We start from the raw sequence: 17,225 nt of genomic DNA on the forward strand, positions 1-17,225 counted from the left end.
CCAATCAAGGAGATCCCTGTTGTCAAACAAGGAGATGTCTGTTGACAAACAAGGAGATCTCTGTTGCCAAACAAGGAGATCCCTGTTGCCAAACAAGGAGATCCCTGTTGCCAAACAAGGGAGATCTCTGTTGCCAAACAAGGAGATCCCTGTTGCCAAACAAGGGAGATCTCTGTTGCCAATCAAGGAGATCCCTGTTGTCAAACAAGGAGATGTCTGTTGACAAACAAGGAGATCTCTGTTGCCAAACAAGGAGATCCCTGTTGCCAAACAAGGAGATCCCTGTTGCCAAACAAGGGAGATCTCTGTTGCCAAACAAGGAGATCCCTGTTGCCAAACAAGGAGATCCCTGTTGACAAACAAGGGAGATCCCTGTTGCCAAACAAGGAGATCCCTGATGTCAAACAAGGAGATCCCTGTTGCCAAACAAGGAGATCCCTGTTGCCAAACAAGGGAGATCTCTGTTGCCAATCAAGGAGATCCCTGTTGTCAAACAAGGAGATGTCTGTTGACAAACAAGGAGATCTCTGTTGCCAAACAAGGAGATCCCTGTTGCCAAACAAGGAGATCCCTGTTGCCAAACAAGGGAGATCTCTGTTGCCAAACAAGGAGATCCCTGTTGCCAAACAAGGAGATCCCTGTTGACAAACAAGGGAGATCCCTGTTGCCAAACAAGGAGATCCCTGATGTCAAACAAGGAGATCCCTGTTGCCAAACAAGGAGATCCCTGTTGCCAAACAAGGAGATCCCTGTTGTCAAACCAGGAGATGTCTGTTGCCAAACAAGGGAGATCTCTGTTGCCAAACAAGGAGATCCCTGTTGCCAAACAAGGGAGATCTCTGTTGCCAAACAAGGAGATCTCTGTTGCCAAACAAGGAGATTTCTGCTGCCAAACAAGGAGATCCCTGTTGCCAAACAAGGGAGATCCCTGTTGCCAAACAAGGGAGATCTCTGTTGCCAAACAAGGAGATCCCTGTTGCCAAACAAGGCAGATCTCTGTTGCCAAACAAGGGAGATCTCTGTTGCTAAACAAGGAGATTCCTGTTGCCAAACAAGGGAGATCTCTGTTGCCAAACAAGGAGATCTCTGTAGCCAAACAAGGGAGATCTCTGTTGCCAAACAAGGGAGCTCTCTGTTGCCAAACAAGGGAGATCTCTGTTGCCAAACAAGGAGATCTCTGTTGCCAAACAAGGAGATCCCTGTTGCCAAACAAGGCAGATCTCTGTTGCCAAACAGGGAGATCTGTGTTGCCAAACAAGGAGATCCCTGTTGCCAAAAAAGGAGATCCCTGTTGCAAAACAAGGGAGATCGCTGTTGCCAAACAGGGGAGATCTCTGTTGCCAAACAAAGGAGATCTCTGTTGCCAAACAAGGAGATCCCTGTTGCCAAACAAGGGAGATCTCTGTTGCCAAACAAAGAGATCCCTGTTGCCAAACAAGGAGATCCCTGTTGCCAAACAAGGAGATCCCTGTTGCCAAACAAGGGAGATCTCTGTTGCCAAACAAGGAGATCTCTGTAGCCAAACAAGGGAGATATCTGTTGCCAAACAAGGGAGCTCTCTGTTGCCAAACAAGGGAGATCTCTGTTGCCAAACAAGGGAGATCTCTGTTGCCAATCAAGGAGATCCCTGTTGTCAAACAAGGAGATCCCTGTTGCCAAACAAGGGAGATCTCTGTTGCCAAACAAAGAGATCCCTGTTGCCAAACAAGGAGATCCCTGTTGCCAAACAAGGAGATCCCTGTTGCCAAACAAGGGAGATCTCTGTTGCCAAACAAGGAGATCTCTGTAGCCAAACAAGGGAGATATCTGTTGCCAAACAAGGGAGCTCTCTGTTGCCAAACAAGGGAGATCTCTGTTGCCAAACAAGGAGATCTCTGTTGCCAAACAAGGAGATCCCTGTTGCCAAACAAGGGAGATCTCTGTTGCCAAACAAGGAGATCCCTGTTGCCAAACAAGGGAGATCTCTGTTGCCAATCAAGGAGATCCCTGTTGTCAAACAAGGAGATGTCTGTTGACAAACAAGGAGATCTCTGTTGCCAAACAAGGAGATCCCTGTTGCCAAACAAGGAGATCCCTGTTGCCAAACAAGGGAGATCTCTGTTGCCAAACAAGGAGATCCCTGTTGCCAAACAAGGAGATCCCTGTTGACAAACAAGGGAGATCCCTGTTGCCAAACAAGGAGATCCCTGATGTCAATCAAGGAGATCCCTGTTGCCAAACAAGGAGATCCCTGATGTCAAACAAGGGAGATCTCTGTTGCCAAACAAGGAGATCCCTGTTGTCAAACCAGGAGATGTCTGTTGCCAAACAAGGGAGATCTCTGTTGCCAAACAAGGAGATCCCTGTTGCCAAACAAGGGAGATCTCTGTTGCCAAACAAGGAGATCTCTGTTGCCAAACAAGGAGATTTCTGCTGCCAAACAAGGAGATCCCTGTTGCCAAACAAGGGAGATCCCTGTTGCCAAACAAGGGAGATCTCTGTTGCCAAACAAGGAGATCCCTGTTGCCAAACAAGGCAGATCTCTGTTGCCAAACAAGGGAGATCTCTGTTGCTAAACAAGGAGATTCCTGTTGCCAAACAAGGGAGATCTCTGTTGCCAAACAAGGAGATCTCTGTAGCCAAACAAGGGAGATCTCTGTTGCCAAACAAGGGAGCTCTCTGTTGCCAAACAAGGGAGATCTCTGTTGCCAAACAAGGAGATCTCTGTTGCCAAACAAAGAGATCCCTGTTGCCAAACAAGACAGATCTCTGTTGCCAAACAAGTTAGATCTCTGTTGCCAAACAAGGAGATCCCTGTTGCCAAACAAGGCAGATCTCTGTTGCCAAACAGGGAGATCTGTGTTGCCAAACAAGGAGATCCCTGTTGCCAAACAAGGAGATCCCTGTTGCAAAACAAGGGAGATCTCTGTTGCCAAACAGGGGAGATCTCTGTTGCCAAACAAAGGAGATCTCTGTTGCCAAACAAGGAGATCCCTGTTGCCAAACAAGGGAGATCTCTGTTGCCAAACAAAGAGATCCCTGTTGCCAAACAAGGAGATCCCTGTTGCCAAACAAGGAGATCCCTGTTGCCAAACAAGGGAGATCCCTGTTGCCAAACAAGGGAGATCTCTGTTGCCAAACAAGGAGATCTCTGTAGCCAAACAAGGGAGATATCTGTTGCCAAACAAGGGAGCTCTCTGTTGCCAAACAAGGGAGATCTCTGTTGCCAAACAAGGAGATGCCTGTTGCCAAACAAGGAGATCCCTGTTGCCAAACAAGGGAGATCTCTGTTGCCAAACAAGGAGATCCCTGTGGCCAAACAAGGGAGATCTCTGTTGCCAATCAAGGAGATCCCTGTTGTCAAACAAGGAGATCCCTGTGGCCAAACAAGGGAGATCTCTGTTGCCAATCAAGGAGATCTCTGTTGCCAAACAAGGAGATCCCTGTTGCCAAACAAGGAGATCCCTGTTGCCAAACAAGGGAGATCTCTGTTGCCAAACAAGGAGATCCCTGTTGCCAAAGAAGGAGATCCCTAGTGCCAAACAAGGGAGATACCTGTTGCCAAACAAGGAGATCCCTGATGTCAAACAAGGAGATCCCTGTTGCCAAACAAGGAGATCCCTGTTGTCAAAAAAGGAGATGTCTGTTGCCAAACAAGGGAGATCTCTGTTGCCAAACAAGGAGATCCCTGTTGCCAAACAAGGAGATCCCTGTTGCCAAACAAGGGAGATCCCTGTTGCCAAACAAGGAGATCCCTGTTGCCAAACAAGGAGATCTCTGTTGCCAAACAAGGAGATGTCTGTTGCCAAACAAGGAGATCCCTGTTGCCAAACAAGGGAGATCCCTGTTGCCAAACAAGGGAGATCTCTGTTGCCAAACAAGGAGATCCCTGTTGCCAAACAAGGCAGATCTCTGTTGCCAAACAAGGGAGATCTCTGTTGCTAAACAAGGAGATTCCTGTTGCCAAACAAGGGAGATCTCTGTTGCCAAACAAGGAGATCTCTGTAGCCAAACAAGGGAGATCTCTGCTGCCAAACAAGGGAGCTCTCTGTTGCCAAACAAGGGAGATCTCTGTTGCCAAACAAGGAGATCTCTGTTGCCAAACAAAGAGATCCCTGTTGCCAAACAAGACAGATCTCTGTTGCCAAACAAGTTAGATCTCTGTTGCTAAACAAGGAGATCCCTGTTGCCAAACAAGGCAGATCTCTGTTGCCAAACAGGGAGATCTGTGTTGCCAAACAAGGAGATCTCTGTTGCCAAACAAGGAGATCCCTGTTGCCAAACAAGGGAGATCTCTGTTGCCAAACAAAGAGAACCCTGTTGCCAAACAAGGAGATCCCTGTTGCCAAACAAGGAGATCCCTGTTGCCAGACAAGGGAGATCTCTGTTGCCAAACAAGGAGATCTCTGTAGCCAAACAAGGGAGATATCTGTTGCCAAACAAGGGAGCTCTCTGTTGCCAAACAAGGGAGATCTCTGTTGCCAAACAAGGAGATCTCTGTTGCCAAACAAAGAGATCCCTGTTGCCAAACAAGACAGATCTCTGTTGCCAAACAAGGGAGATCTCTGTTGCCAAACAAGGAGATCCCTGTTGCCAAACAAGGCAGATCTCTGTTGCCAAACAAGGAGATCTCTGTTGCCAAACAAGGAGATCCCTGTTGCCAAACAAGGCAGATCTCTGTTGCCAAACAGGGAGAACTGTGTTGCCAAACAAGGAGATCCCTGTTGCCAAACAAGGAGATCCCTGTTGCAAAACAAGGGAGATCTCTGTTGCCAAACAGCGGAGATCTCTGTTGCCAAACAAAGGAGATCTCTGTTGCCAAACAAGGAGATCCCTGTTGCCAAACAAGGGAGATCTCTGTTGCCAAACAAAGAGATCTCTGTTGCCAAACAAAGAGATCCCTGTTGCCAAACAAGACAGATCTCTGTTGCCAAACAAGGAGATCCCTGTTGCCAAACAAGGCAGATCTCTGTTGCCAAACAAGGAGATCTCTGTTGCCAAACAAGGAGATCCCTGTTGCCAAACAAGGCAGATCTCTGTTGCCAAACAGGGAGATCTGTGTTGCCAAACAAGGAGATCCCTGTTGCCAAACAAGGAGATCCCTGTTGCAAAACAAGGGAGATCTCTGTTGCCAAACAGGGGAGATATCTGTTGCCAAACAAAGGAGATCTCTGTTGCCAAACAAGGAGATCCCTGTTGCCAAACAAGGGAGATCTCTGTTGCCAAACAAAGAGATCCCTGTTGCCAAACAAGGAGATCCCTGTTGCCAAACAAGGAGATCTCTGTTGCCAAACAAGGGAGATCTCTGTTGCCAAACAAGGAGATCTCTGTAGCCAAACAAGGGAGATATCTGTTGCCAAACAAGGGAGCTCTCTGTTGCCAAACAAGGGAGATCTCTGTTGCCAAACAAGGAGATGCCTGTTGCCAAACAAGGAGATCCCTGTTGCCAAACAAGGGAGATCTCTGTTGCCAAACAAGGAGATCCCTGTTGCCAAACAAGGGAGATCTCTGTTGCCAATCAAGGAGATCCCTGTTGTCAAACAAGGAGATGTCTGTTGACAAACAAGGGAGATCTCTGTTGCCAAACAAGGAGATCCCTGTTGCCAAACAAGGAGATCCCTGTTGCCAAACAAGGGAGATCTCTGTTGCCAAACAAGGAGATCCCTGTTGCCAAACAAGGAGATCCCCAGTGCCAAACAAGGGAGATACCTGTTGCCAAACAAGGAGATCCCTGATGTCAAACAAGGAGATCCCTGTTGCCAAACAAGGAGATCCCTGTTGTCAAAAAAGGAGATGTCTGTTGCCAAACAAGGGAGATCTCTGTTGCCAAACAAGGAGATCCCTGTTGCCAAACAAAGGAGATCTCTGTTGCCAAACAAGGAGATCCCTGTTGCCAAACAAGGGAGATCCCTGTTGCCAAACAAAGAGATCCCTGTTGCCAAACAAGGAGATCTCTGTTGCCAAAGAAGAAGATGTCTGTTGCCAAACAAGGAGATCCCTGTTGCCAAACAAGGGAGATCTCTGTTGCCAAACAAGGAGATCCCTGTTGCCAAACAAGGGAGATCTCTGTTGCCAAACAAGGAGATCTCTGTTGCCAAACAAGGAGATGTCTGCTGCCAAACAAGGAGATGACTGCTGCCAAACAAGGGAGATCCCTGTTGCCAAACAAGGGAGATCTCTGTTGCCAAACAACGAGATCCCTGTTGCCAAACAAGGGAGATCTCTGTTGCTAAACAAGGAGATTCCTGTTGCCAAACAAGGGAGATCTCTGTTGCCAAACAAGGAGATCTCTGTAGCCAAACAAGCGAGATCTCTGTTGCCAAACAAGGGAGCTCTCTGTTGCCAAACAAGGGAGATCTCTGTTGCCAAACAAGGAGATCTCTGTTGCCAAACAAAGAGATCCCTGTTGCCAAACAAGACAGATCTCTGTTGCCAAACAAGTTAGATCTCTGTTGCCAAACAAGGAGATCTCTGTTGCCAAACAGGGAGATCTGTGTTGCCAAACAAGGAGATCCCTGTTGCCAAACAAGGAGATCCCTGTTGCAAAACAAGGGAGATCTCTGTTGCCAAACAGGGGAGATCTCTGTTGCCAAACAAAGGAGATCTCTGTTGCCAAACAAGGAGATCCTTGTTGCCAAACAAGGGAGATCTCTGTTGCCAAACAAAGAGATCCCTGTTGCCAAACAAGGAGATCCCTGTTGCCAAACAAGGGGATCCCTGTTGCCAAACAAGGGAGATCTCTGTTGCCAAACAAGGAGATCTCTGTAGACAAACAAGGGAGATATCTGTTGCCAAACAAGGGAGCTCTCTGTTGCCAAACAAGGGAGATCTCTGCTGCCAAACAAGGAGATGCCTGTTGCCAAACAAGGAGATCCCTGTTGCCAAACAAGGGAGATCTCTGTTGCCAAACAAGGAGATCCCTGTTGCCAAACAAGGAGATCCCTGTTGCAAAACAAGGGAGATCTCTGTTGCCAAACAGGGGAGATCTCTGTTGCCAAACAAAGGAGATCTCTGTTGCCAAACAAGGAGATCCCTGTTGCCAAACAAGGGAGATCTCTTTTGCCAAACAAAGAGTTCCCTGTTGCCAAACAAGGAGATCCCTGTTGCCAAACAAGGAGATCCCTGTTGCCAAACAAGGGAGATCTCTGTTGCCAAACAAGGAGATCCCTGTAGCCAAACAAGGAGATCCCTGTTGCCAAACAAGGAGATCCCTGTTGCCAAACAAAGGAGATCTCTGTTGCCAAACAAGGAGATCCCTGTTGCCAAACAAGGGAGATCTCTGTTGCCAAACAAGGGAGCTCTCTGTTGCCAAACAAGGAGATCTCTGTTGCCAAACAAGGGAGATCTCTGTTGCCAAACAAGGAGATCCCTGTTGCCAAACAAGGCAGATCTCTGTTGCCAAACAGGGAGATCCGTGTTGCCAAACAAGGAGATCCCTGTTGCCAAACAAGGAGATCCCTGTTGCAAAACAAGGGAGATCTCTGTTGCCAAACAGGGGAGATCTCTGTTGCCAAACAAGGAGATCCCTGTTGCCAAACAAGGGAGATCTCTGTTGCCAAACAAAGAGATCCCTGTTGCCAAACAAGGAGATCCCTGTTGCCAAACAAGGAGATCCCTGTTGCCAAACAAGGGAGATCTCTGTTGCCAAACAAGGAGATCTCTGTAGACAAACAAGGGAGATATCTGTTGCCAAACAAGGGAGCTCTCTGTTGCCAAACAAGGGAGATCTCTGTTGCCAAACAAGGAGATGCCTGTTGCCAAACAAGGAGATCCCTGTTGCCAAACAAGGGAGATCTCTGTTGCCAAACAAGGAGATCCCTGTTGCCAAACAAGGAGATCCCTGTTGCAAAACAAGGGAGATCTCTGTTGCCAAACATGGGAGATCTCTGTTGCCAAACAAAGGAGATCTCTGTTGCCAAACAAGGAGATCCCTGTTGCCAAACAAGGGAGATCTCTTTTGCCAAACAAAGAGTTCCCTGTTGCCAAACAAGGAGATCCCTGTTGCCAAACAAGGAGATCCCTGTTGCCAAACAAGGGAGATCTCTGTTGCCAAACAAGGAGATCCCTGTAGCCAAACAAGGAGATCCCTGTTGCCAAACAAGGAGATCCCTGTTGCCAAACAAAGGAGATCTCTGTTGCCAAACAAGGAGATCCCTGTTGCCAAACAAGGGAGATCTCTGTTGCCAAACAAGGGAGCTCCCTGTTGCCAAACAAGGAGATCTCTGTTGCCAAACAAGGGAGATCTCTGTTGCCAAACAAGGAGATCCCTGTTGCCAAACAAGGGAGATCTCTGTTGCCAAACAGGTAGATCCGTGTTGCCAAACAAGGAGATCCGTGTTGCCAAACAAGGAGATCCCTGTTGCAAAACAAGGGAGATCTCTGTTGCCAAACAGGGGAGATCTCTGTTGCCAAACAAAGGAGATCTCTGTTGCCAAACAAGGAGATCCCTGTTGCCAAACAAGGGAGATCTCTGTTGCCAAACAAAGAGATCCCTGTTGCCAAACAAGGAGTTCCCTGTTGCCAAACAAGGAGATCCCTGTAGCCAAACAAGGAGATCTCTGTTGCCAAACAAGGAGATCCCTGTTGCCAAACAAGGAGATCCCTGTTGCCAAACAAAGGAGATCTCTGTTGCCAAACAAGAAGATCCCTGCTGCCAAAGAATGAGAACCCTGTTGCCAAACAGGGTTGATCTCTGTTGCCAAACAAGGAGATCCCTGTTGCCAAACAAGGGAGATCTCTGTTGCCAAACTAGGAGACCCTGTTGCCAAACAAGGAGATCCCTGTTGCCAAACAAGGAGATCTCTGTTGCCAAACAAGGGAGATCTCTGTTGCCAAACAAGGAGATCTCTGTAGCCAAACAAGGGAGATCTCTGTTGCCAAACAAGGAGATGTCTGTTGCCAAACTAGGAGATCCCTGTTGCCAAACAAGGGAGATCTCTGTTGCTAAACAAGGAGATCCCTGTTGCCAAACAAGGGAGATCTCTGTTGCCAAACAAGGAGATCTCTGTTGCCAAACAAGTCAGATCTCTGTTGCCAAACAAGGGTGATCTCCGTTGCTAAACAAGGAGATCCCTGTTGCCAAACAAGGGAGATCTCAGTTGCCAAACAAGGAGATCTCTGTAGCCAAACAAGGGAGATCTCTGTAGCCAAATAAGGGAGATCTCTGTTGCCAAACAAGGAGATCCCTTTTGCCAAACAAGGGAGATCTCAGTTGCCAAACAAGGGAGATCTCGGTTGCCAAACAAGGAGATCCCTGTTGCCAAACAAGGCAGATCTCTGTTGCCAAACAAGGAGATCTCTGTTGCCAAACAAGGAGATCCCTGTTGCCAAACAAGGAGATCCCTGTTGCCATACAAGGGAGATCCCTGTTGCCAAACAAGCAGATCCCTGTTGCCAAACAAGGGAGATCTCTGGTGCCAAACAAGGGAGATCCCTGGTGCCAAACAAGGAGATCTCTGTTGCCAAACAAGGGAGATCTCTGTTGCTAAACAAGGAGATCTCTGTAGCCAAACAAGGAGATTACTGTTGCGAAACAAGGGAGATCTCTGTTGCCAAACAAGGAGACCCTGTTGCCAAACAAGGAGATCCCTGTTGCCAAACAAGGAGATCCCTGTTGCCAAACAAGGAGATCTCTGTTGCCAAACAAAGGAGATCTCTGTTGCCAAACAAGGCAGGTCTCTGTTGCCAAACAAAGGAGATCCCTGTTGCCAAACAAGGGAGATCCCTGTTGGCAAACAAGGGAGATCTCTGTTGCCAAACAAGGAGATTACTGTTGCCAAACAAGGGAGATCTCTGTTGCCAAACCAGGGAGCTCTCTGTTGCCAAACAAGGGAGATCTCTGTTGCCAAACAAGGAGATCTCTGTTGCCAAACAAAGAGATCCCTGTTGCCAAACAAGACAGATCTCTGTTGCCAAACAAGGGAGATCTCTGTTGTCAAACGGGGGAGATCTCTGTTGCCAAACAATGGAGATCCCTGTTGCCAAACAAGGAGATCCCTGTTGCCAAACAAGGCAGATCTCTGTTGCCAAACAAGGGAGATCTCTGTTGCCAAACAAGGAGATCTCTGTAGCCAAACAAGGGAGATCTCTGTAGCCAAACAAGGGAGATCTCTGTTGCCAAACAAGGAGATCTCTGTTGCCAAACAAAGAGATCCCTGTTGCCAAACAAGGCAGATCTCTTTTGCCAAGCAAGGGAGATCTCTGTTGCCAAACAAAGGAGATCTTGTTGCCAAACAAGGGATATCCCTGTTGGCAAACAAGGGAGATCTCTGTTGCCAAACAAGGAGATTTCTGTTGCCAAACAAGGAGATTTCTGTTGCCAAACAAGGGAGATCTCTGTTGCCAAACAAAGGAGATCACTGTTGCCAAACAAGGGAGATCCCTGTTGCCAAACAAGGGAGATCTCTGTTGCCAAACAAGGAGATTACAATAGACATTTACAAAATGGAGAAGATAACAGCATCTGTTAATCATAAGCTGGAACAATTTGATTCATACTGGGAAAAATGGTTTAACTACATAATACCTCATAGGCCTGATTTTATTCTCACAAATCAATGAATATGTTGCAAAAAAAAAAGATCACTCCCTATTTGCACATAGTTTTTTCATTTTGCTTGTTTTTTTCTTTTTGCTCTTTTCTATAAGTGTATACCTCTGATAAATACTTCTTATGGAAATCTTTGATGATGAACTTCAATAAAATATAAATCACAAAAAAAAGAAATAATGTTAAATTATTAGAAAGAGATGACATAGGACTGGAAGGTGTAGAGTCTAAATTGCTTGAGTTAAGAAATGGCAAGGGTAAAAGGACCCTAATGGCAGTTGTATACAAGTCTCCAAACAGCAGCCGGGAAATGACGGCAGGAGATAGAAAAGGCGTGTCAAAAAGGCAATGTCATGATAATCATTGGGGATTTTAACATGAAAGTGGATTGGGAAAGCCAGGTCAGTACTGGACCTCAAAAGGGAGTATTTGTAGAATGTTTAAGGGATGACATTTTAGAACACCTTGTTGAGCCTACGAGGGGAGCGGCTGTGCCGGATTGGGTGTTGTGCAATGATACGGAGGTGATAAAGGAGCTTAAGGTTAAGGAACCGTCGGGGAACAGCGATTGCAATACGATCGAGTTCACATTGAAACTTGAGAGGGAAAAAATAAAATCTAGTCTGTCGGTATTTCAGTGGAATCAAGGAATTTATAATGGCATGAGAGGGGAACTGGCCGAAGTTGACTGGAAAAGGACATTTGCAAGAAGGACAGTAGAGCAGCAATGACTGGAGTTTCTACGAAAAATGAGGGAAGTGCAAGACAGATATATTCCAAATAAGAAGAACTTTTCAAAGGGAAGAAGAACACTATGGTGGCTGACAAATGAAGTCAAAGCCAAGAAAATGGAAAGAGAGGGCATACAAGGAAACCAGAGCTAGTGGGAAGATAGAATATTAGGAAGCTTTTAAAAACTTGCAGAACGAAACTGAGAAGGTCATTAGGAAGGAAATGATGAATCTTGAAACAAAGCTGGTGACTAATATCAAAGTAGATACTAAAAGCTTTTTTAAGGATGTGAAGGGTCAAATAGAGTCAAGAGTAGATATAGGACAAATAGAAAATGATGCTGGGCATATTGTAATGCATACAGATGCAGAGATGGCAGAGGAACTGAATGCGTATTTTGCATCAGTCTTCACAGTAGAAGACATCTGCAGTACACTGGAGATGCAAGAGTTTTAGTGTAGTGAAGATTGTGCAGAGAAATTTATGACTCAGAAGCTGCTCAGGGAACATAATGCTCTGAGGGTGGATAAATCTCTTGGACCTGATTGAATGCACCCTCTGGTTCTGAAGGAAGTAGCTGGAGAGATTGCAGAGGCATTGACAATGATCTTTCAAGAATCTATAGATTCTGGCGTTCTACCAAATGACTGGAAAATTGCAAATGTTACTCCGCTATTTAAGAAAGGTGAGAGGCAGCAGAAAGGAAACTATAGACCTGTTAGTCTGACATCAGTGGTTGGGAAGTTGTTAAAATCGATTGTTAGGGATGAGATTACTGTTACGAACCCCGTAACTGGGTGTCTTACCAGCAACGATAGGAGTAGCCGTTGAAGTCTGATGATACTATTTTTAACAGTATTTATTAATAAAAATACACAAAAATAATATCAATGCAAACATACAGATAATATACATCATCAATACTAATCTTAAAAGTGCGGGTATAATAATAATCAATAAGAAATAAGCTCTATCGTTGTCTAGGGGATAATGAATTGTCCGATGGAAATATAAAGTTCAGTTCAGGTGATACAGGCTGCAGTCATTGCTGATCACCGTGTGGCGAGAGAGAGAGAGAGAGAGAGAGAGAGAGGGAGAGAGAGGGAGAGAGAGGGAGAGAGAGGGAGAGAGAGGGAGAGAGAGGGAGAGAGAGAGAGAGAGAGAGAGAGAGAGAGAGAGAGAGAGAGAGAGAGAGAGAGAGAGAGAGAGAGAGAGAGAGAGAGAGAGAGAGAGAGAGAGACTTGCCGACTTTCCTTGTTATGATCTTGATCCGTATCCGTCCTTTAGCTAGACCGTTCCATGGAGGACTCATCACCCAGGCAAGGATGGACACACACACAAGCCCCCCCCACCGATCTCGTAGCGTTTCTCCTGGTGCGTCTGAGGGGTGTTCCCCCGACCCAACTTTTATCCTCACTCACGGGTTCTCAGATGTCAATCAGGTTGGGATGATGCAATCCCTCAACCAGACCACTCTGGTTGCCCCCTGAGGGGTTTCAATGAATAGTACAGTACTCAATACACAATTCCTCCTTCAAGAGACAATAGCAGTAATCTCTCTCTTTGTCAATAGGAGACATTCCACCTTGTGTATTCTGCGTTGTCTATAACAACTGCCTTTGCTGCTGTCCTGTGTCTCGCTCATTACTGACATGCTGTGTATCTCTCTCATTTCCTGGGTATCACACCCGAAATAATAGCGATTTTGCGATTCTCAAAAAGGGGGGGCGACTTTGCTCCCTTCATTTGTAACATTACGGAGAACCTGGAGACACATGACAAGATAGGCCAAAGCCAGCATGGTTTCCTGAAAGGGAAATCCTGCCTGACAAACCTATTGGAATTCTTTGAGGTATTTACAAACAGAGTAAACAAAGGAAATGCAGTAGACATGGTGTACTTGGATTTTCAGAAGGCCTTTGACAAGGTACCACACATGAGGTTGCTTAGCAAGATATGAGCCCATGGAATTACAGGGAAGTTACAGGGAGTGGGAATAAAGGGATCCTATTCTGGCTGGCTGCCAGTTACCAGTGTAGTTCCACAGGGGTGGGTGTTGGGACCACTGCTTTTTACGCTGTACAGCATGCCAATGATTAGGACTACGGTATTAATGAATTTGTGGCTAAAAGATAGGTGGAGGAGCGGGTAATGTTGAGGAAACTGAGAGCCTGCAGAGAGACTTGGATAATTTAAGGGAATGGGCAAAGAAGTGGCAAATGAAATACAATGTTGGAAAATGTATGGTCATGCACTTTAGTGGAAGAAATAAACGGGCATACTATTCTTTAGATGGGGAGAGAATTCAAAATGCAGAGATGTAAAGGGACTTGGGAATCCTTCTGCAAGATACCCTAAAGGTTAACCTTTAGGTTGAGTCAGTTGTGAAGAAGGCGAATGCAATTTTGGCATTCATTTCTAGAGGTATAGAATATAAGAGCAGGGAGGTGATGTTAAGCCTCTATAGGGTACGCGTGAGACCACACTTGGAGTATTGTGTACAGTTTTGGGCTCCTTATTTTAGACAGGATATACTGATATGGAGAGGGTTCAAAGAAAATGCACAAGAATTATTCCTGAAATGAAAGGGTTACCATATGAGGAACATCTGGCAGCTCTTGGGTTGTGTTCCCTGGAGTTTAGGAGAATGAGGGGAGATCTCATAGAACCATTCTGAATGTTAAAAGGCCTGAACAGATTAGATATGGCAAAGTGATTTCCCATGTAGGGGATTCTAGGACAAGAGGGCATGACTTCAGGATTGTAGGATGTCCATTTAGAACTGAGATGTAGAGATATTACTTTCGTCAGAGGATGTTATATCTATGGAACTTGTTGCCACAAGCAGCTGTGGAGGCCAAGTCATTGGGTGTATTTAAGGCAGAGATAGATAGGTTCTTGATTAGCCAGGGCATGAAATGGTATGGGGTGAAGGCAGGGGAGTGGGGATGACTGGAAGAATTGGATCAGCCCATGATTGTATTGCGGAGTAGACTCGATGGGCTAAATGGCCTACTTCTGCTCCTATATCTTATGGTCTTATGAATGTCTTTAGCCAGATGGTGGTGAATTTGTGGAATTTGTTACCATTGGCAGCTGTGGAGGCCAAGTCATTGAGTGTATTTTAGGCAGAGGCTCAGAGGTTATTGATTGGCCACGGCATCAAAGTTTGCGTGTAAAGGCCGGGGACTCAGGGTGAAAAAGGGAAAGTAAGGTTCAGCCATGATTGAATGGCAAAGCAGGCTCGATGGGCCAAATGGCCTAATTCTGCTCCTCTGTCTTATGGTCTATACTATATACAACCTTGAGAGTCATCTCCTCACAGGCAGCCACCAAACAAAGAAACCCAATATAACCCATAAAAAGATGACCATCAACACTTATTGTCTAGAGAGAAGGAAGGAAAATCGTGCAAACAATAAAAGTAAGCAAATAGCATTTACAACGAAAGTGATTGCACAAACATGAAGCCCAGAATAGGTCGAAGCCTCAGTCAGATCACAGTATATGCTGTTACAATAAGTTTACCTGAACTTTGCACTTTGTCCTGAGAGAGTTAGGCTGGTCGCTTGAACTGTGTCTACGTTCATTGATTTGATATTTATTAAGACTGAGGTCAATGTATTTTAGATTGAATGCCTATTAACAGCTTATGTAGGTAGATGGGCACTCTGTGTTGATATCTTCATACCTCTCTAGTTCCTAATTACCTGTGCTGAACTGACCCCTTACTATATTCCTTCACTCTACAAGCCCCAATCTCTCTTGCTTTCTCCTTCATGCCCTGAGCAGTCAAGAATCTGTCAACCTGTGCCTTAACTATTCTTAACAGTTGACTCCAAAGCTGCCTGTGACTGAATTCCACAGATTCACTGCTCTCTGGTTAAAGAAATTCCTCCTTACCTCCGTTCTAAAAGGACGCCCCCTGTTCTAGACCAAGACTCTCCCAGCATAGGAAACATCCTCTCCACGTCCATTTCATCAGGGCCCTTCATCATTCGATAGGTTTCAATTAAGTCTCCCCTCATTCTGAATTCTAGTGAATACATTCCCAGAGGCATCAAAGGCTCCTCATTCAATCTGGAATCATTTTTGTGAACTTCCTTTGAACTCTCTCCAGTTTCAGCACATCCTTTCTAAGATAAGGGGCCCAAAACTGCTCACAGTACTCCAAGTGAGGCCAAACCCGTGATTATAAAGTCTCAACATTACATCCTTGCTTACATCAAGTCTGCATCTGGACCAACCCATAAACCCTGGCAGAGCAGGGCTGAGACTGGGGGTTCACCGTACCCCACAAACCCCAGCCTTGTCTCGTCCCCCTCCTCCCCGGTACCGGGTCAAAGATACAAAGTGCATCCCATCACTGGAGAAGCTCTGGTTTCAATCAGTCCATTACGGGAACCATCCTCCCCAATGAACTTTGCCTTCTTCCTGCCTCAGTAAAGCATCAAGCATAACCAAAGATCCTACCCTCCCTGGGAAACGAAACCCAATTTCCCTCGGGATCAATAAAGTATGTCTGTCTTCTGCAACCTCGGCTCCTGCACCCAATCTCCCAGTGTAACAAGGGGTAGTTATGGCAAAGTTGGGCATCACGGTGGTGTAGTGGATAGCGTAACCCTATTACAGCCTGGGTCCTTGGAGTTCAGAGTTCAAGTCCAACGTCATCTGCAGGGAGTCTGCACGTCCTGCCCATGGATCGTATGGTTTTCTCCGGCTCCTCTGTTTTCTTCCCACAACCCAAAGACGTACTGGTTAATAGGTTAACCGATCAATGTAAATAGTCCCGTGATTAGACTAAGCCCGTGATTGCACTGCTAACTAAATTGAAGCACGGCGGAAAACAATCAACTCATAATCAGGGAGGAAGTCGGAGCCGGGAGGATTCTGCTGCCCCCTGCTGATCAGTCCATGTCACGACACCCAATTGTCCTCCTGTGCATCAGTGAGACCAGGCGTAGACTGGATGATTGTTAAGCAGTCCACTTGCAGTCTTTCCAAAGTAGCCATTCCAAACTCCCGGTTGTATGTCTCTCTGCTCCCCATTCCCACACTGATTGATTGTCCATCCCCATTCATCTCCAGTCCTGGAGTGAGGCCCACCACAGTCTGGGTAGTCCGTATCCCAGCGAACCATCTGGCTTCAGGTCATCAACCGACCTCCATCCCATCACACCTTCCCCCCGCACCCACGTAGCAGCCTCATTTCCTCCCCCCTGTCCCGATCCAAAACATTGCCCTGCTCATTCCACTTCCTTGCTTAACTCATCAAACTCTTCCGTGATCCTGTTTGCTGAGGGAGCGAGGGGGCTAAGGTGAGGAGGTGACTGGGAGGGGGGAGAGGAAGTGAAAGCTAGACCCAGTTAATGGGTGTGAGATGGGCAGAGGGCAATGGAGAGGTGGAGGGGCTGAATGTAGTCTGGTGGGACATCCCCCATCGGCCATCGAACCAGATGCCAGCAATGACCTCAACTCCGAGACTCATTCGGGGCAGACGTTGCCCCAGGCACACACCCAGGACGAACAAGGAGAATGCAGTCAGCCACGGACTCTCCAGCCTCTCCCCCAAACCCCCGGGACGGGACTTTGTGTGGAAACGCGGCCGATCTGCCCCACGGGACAGCGTATTAGCACCTGTCTGAGCCATGGCCCGTCCTTTCTCCTAGTCTATCTGATTCAAACAGCAATGAATCTTCACTCTGGGTCAGCACCCCAGAGCTGATTGACCGGGGTTACCTTCACACCGTCCTGGGGCTGATTGACCGGGGTTACCTTTACACCGTCCTGGGGCTGATCGACCTGAAGCAATGTCATAGAACCAAATTGCAGATGTGCGGCAGTGTAGCGATGAGCATAATGGTACTACTGGTGTAGCGATTAGCATAATAGTATTACCAGGCCGTTGCCAGCATCAATTGCTGCTGTTGTCTGTAAAGAGTTTGTACATTCTCACAGTGAACCC

This window comes from Hemitrygon akajei, chromosome 8, assembly GCF_048418815.1.
Source record: "Hemitrygon akajei chromosome 8, sHemAka1.3, whole genome shotgun sequence".
In the NCBI taxonomy this organism is placed as follows: domain Eukaryota; kingdom Metazoa; phylum Chordata; class Chondrichthyes; order Myliobatiformes; family Dasyatidae; genus Hemitrygon; species Hemitrygon akajei.